The following is a 4,158-nucleotide window of genomic DNA, read 5'->3' as shown; positions in this document are numbered from 1 at the left end:
GTTATATTTTGGGTGTGCTGTATCACGCACGCCACGTGCCAGTGCAGCAGTGCCTGCGTGTGGTTTATAAATAACTCCGTGTACACTGGGGACACGCTCCCTCAGGGGTGCTTCAATGTCTGGGGCGCGCTGCGGCCTCTCCCGGCCACATTTAAGGACCTGGAGCATTAAATAACATTAAGAATTAACAGATGCCGAAGGAGTCGCATTCCTTTTTCCGTGGGAAGGAGGTCAGCGCCGGCGGCGTGGGTGTTGCAGCAGGTAGAGAAGCACATTCCCAGGAAAGGGGCAGAGGTGTGACGGTCCGGCAGAGGGGCAAAAAGGGGTTTGTTTTGCGGATTATGTTTTATTTTAATATCTGGTCTTGATAATTGTAATCCCGTACTCACTGGTCTCCCTGTTGTGTTGATCTGAAAGGTTCATTTTATCCAGATTTTGGCAAGCTGTTTATTAGGACCAGGCCAGCTCAGCACTGAACTCATGTTCTGTGTTTTATGTACTGATGGTTGTTCAGGTTGTTTTGGGGTTTTTTTTCAGTTTTTTGGGTTTTTTTTCTAGATGGCTAAGATTTTGCTCATGACCTGCAAGCACTGCACGGGACACCTTGATGCATCTCCATAATCCCATCCTGCAGCTTCTCCAATTATCCCTTCCTGCAGTAATCAAAACTGAGTTTACTGTGAAGCTTTAGCCCTGACGATTGACAAGAAAGCAATCTAAAGCCACCTGGCACCTAAACGAGAGCTTTCCTAGAAGAGAAAGAAAAGAGGTAGATGTGGGTCTGTCTTGTTCACATCAGTAGTTGAGTGCTGAGACCCAGCAATAAACACATTGCTGAACTGCTGACAAACCTTTGAGTCTGAGATTGCTTACAAAATCTTGGAATTGCTGAGAGAGATTTAGTGGAAGAAGTCTGCTTTTATTTTTCCAATCTGTCTCACTTTAAATTTCTTAGCTGTATTGCTTCCATTTTAGAAACTCCTTAGAAGCTGTTGTTGGTATTATTTTTAAGCTTAAGCTCTTTGAAACTGGCTTTTGCTTACTTTATCTGTGCTGCTTTACCTTCAGGGCGTTGCTGCCTGTTCTCTCAAGGTGAATACCTGTTATTCACGGATACTGTTTCCTTCACGGAAGACTTTAACAAAAGCCCTGGTTTTTTTCTTGTTTTTGACTTGAGGATCCATGCATAATCTCTGGCAGTGTATACATGTTGATCTACTTAGTTTGAAAGTGAATGTACATTACTGAGATTTACGGAGTATTTGATTCTCACATGAAAACAAAATGCTTTTCAGATGCTGCGTTTGGAAACAGAAGGTACATTCCTGTAATGCCACTGAGGAGAATCAAGCAGTTTGTTAGCCTGGATGTGGGGAGTCGCCTAAAAACATTACATAACTCTTAACTCTTCTAGAGAGGGAAAGGAACAAATTTACACTTTTTAGTCTACAGGGGAATTTTATACACACAAAGTGTAATTATTCAACTCGAAATTTATCCAGGAAGCTAGAATTAACCACCTTCCTCAGAAAACATATAACAATGGTAATGTACAACAATCACGAGTTTCAGTTTAAAAGTGAGAGACCATGAATGAAAAGCCATTACTTCATGTGTGCTGTTGCTATTTATTCCCAATTCCCTTCTCTGGTGATTGCGTTGCCACTCTAGGCTCACCTCCTGCACTCTTCTAGACCCAGAGGCAACGCAAGTGGTTTTTGACTCACCTGGAGGTTCTGCTGGGGAATTTAAGGAATCCTGGTCCTGCTCATGGGTTCACATGCAACAGCACTAACATATGTATGTGGGCAAACGCTCACATGAAAAACTTACTTTTAAAACAGCAATGGTTTCAAAATACAGAAATACCCAGTCTGTAATTCAGCTGTTAAACTGTTCGGAATTTGCATTTCTGTCCATTTCTCCGTTGAAAATCCAGCACTAATCCTGTGTTTTAACTTCAGTTGTCGGTGGAAATATCAGCTCTACTTATGTGCCTCCTGGAAACTCCGGCGTGCATATTTCAACAGGTGAACGATACGACCTAGCAAAGACATGGCTATAGGACACTGAGATCTCTGTAGGGATACAAAAGTCTGTCTCTCATTCACCCCAATAACCAGGTGCTGCTCAGACAGCCCATACTCCAAGCGCACGGAATGCCACAGGTGGTGGGGAGCGGGAGGCGCTGGCTCCCCTGCGTGCCCGCGGGCTGGAGCCGGCAGGCATGGCCGTGCAGCACAGCCTTTTAAGGGAGAACAATCTATTCTGCCTTTGTCTTCCTCACTAAATAGGGTGCTGCGGACAGCGACGCGCTGGCTAACTGGACTTCTCCTTGCAGAGCCTGATGAGGAAAATCCTCCTGCTCCCACCATGTATTGGCGTTTCGACTCCAGCTAATATTTTCTGTGCATAATAACTAACGCAGTCTGAGGGAACCTTGTCGGCACGGCGTGAATTCGTCCACCTTTAATCAGCCTTGAGGCCGGAGAGCGGCTTCCCACCCCTCTGCCTAGGTCGATGTGCCGCTGCTGCCGCTCGGGAATGGTTTGCGCTCTCCGCAGCTCAGCCAGCACTGCATCAGATTGCTTGGGAAGCCAGCGGGGCTGCCGGCTACCAGGATAAAGTTCTTGGAAAGGCGTCATTGCAAGAGGAGTACTGCACTGTGTGTTGCACGGAGGCTGCGGGGTTTGTTCGGTAACTGCGGGATCGGTGGAGCACCGTGTAATCTTGTAAGCGTAATTGACTGCCCTGTGTTCTTAAATTACTTTTGAATTTCACCTGAATCACTTTCACTTTCTTCATTGCTGTAGAATTATGAATGGACTTAAAATCTTCAGAGAGTTAACCTCCTTTTCAGCAACCATGCCTCTCACTCGGGCAAAACTCTTCCAAAAAGTATCAGGCTGATTTGTTGTTCTTCCTTCACAGCTGACAGTGCACACAGGAACCACAGTTACAGCCGGTCACTGATTCATTTCCTGCTTGAGTGCCATAAAACATTTTCAGAAATGGAAGGAGAAGAAGGGCAAAGTGCTAAAGCTACCGGTGCAGTAGGTGACCTGAGGAAAAGTTGGCAGAGCTGGGCAGAGGATCACATTGAGTATCAGAGGAAGAATCCGTTCAGCAGCGACGACAGGCTTGCATCTAAACCTGCGCATACTCACAGAGGAGACCCTACCTATGGGAGACCCCCTGAAGGGTCTCGGACAGAGCAGAGAGGGAAAGATGCTCAATCACACGTGGGTAAGGAAGTAGAAGAGCTGTGCTTGATCATCAGAAGAACTGGAGAGGTGGGAGAAGATGGACACGTGAGAGTGACATTCGGGCAGCTGTTTGAAACGTATGTGACTATTTCCAATAAAGTAGTGGGAATCTTGATAAGAGCCAGAAAACACGGTCTGGTTCATTTTGAAGGTGAAATGCTTTGGCAAGGAAAAGATGATGATGTGGTCATCACTTTACTACAATAAGGCTTTGTCCTGGAATAAACTTTGATGCATGGTTCCATTTGCACAAACCTATCTAGATACCATCTTCACAGGCTTTGGTTACAGAATTTCAACTCAGCTACACACTGGGACACAAGCAGGAGAGGAAATGGGCGAGAAGGATATTTTTGTAAAAATGGTAGAGATTTGGATGGAAATCACAGATTATGAGCTACTCCATCACGCTGACATTGGATGGTCCTTATTATCATCTACTAGCAAGTATATGAGAGTTCTTCAAATAACTTTGCTGGCCTACTGCTCTTGGGTTACTGAAAGTATAAATTACTAACTTGCTATCCTACAACACAGATTCCTGCAGGTTGTGAAGGAACCTTACTGTGTGGGAGAATGGGATTTGTAAAACATGGAAGTGAAAACTCTTGTGGGAATTCATATACTTCTTCAAACAAAGAGCCTGGTATATAGCAAAATTTCAGGTTCAATCTCACGTGGTTAAACTGAATAAATGGAAGTTATTTTCATGAAGTAGATAGAAATTCCCAAAATTGCAAAGATAGCACAGCAAGGATACTTGATTGTTGTAAATTAGTTGCATCTTGCTTGGATTTTGGACAGCTGCACTGGTTCTGGTATTTAATAGTCAAAAAATCTTACAATCATACCTTCTCCAAACCTTCTGTGTCTCTTGTTCTTTTTGTTTTCT

Source organism: Onychostruthus taczanowskii, unplaced genomic scaffold (assembly GCF_017590055.1).
Source record: "Onychostruthus taczanowskii isolate IOZ18803 unplaced genomic scaffold, ASM1759005v1 scaffold8, whole genome shotgun sequence".
Lineage (NCBI taxonomy): Eukaryota > Metazoa > Chordata > Aves > Passeriformes > Passeridae > Onychostruthus > Onychostruthus taczanowskii.
The sequence above is the reverse complement of the archived record's forward strand: the minus strand, read 5'-3'. Positions refer to the sequence as shown.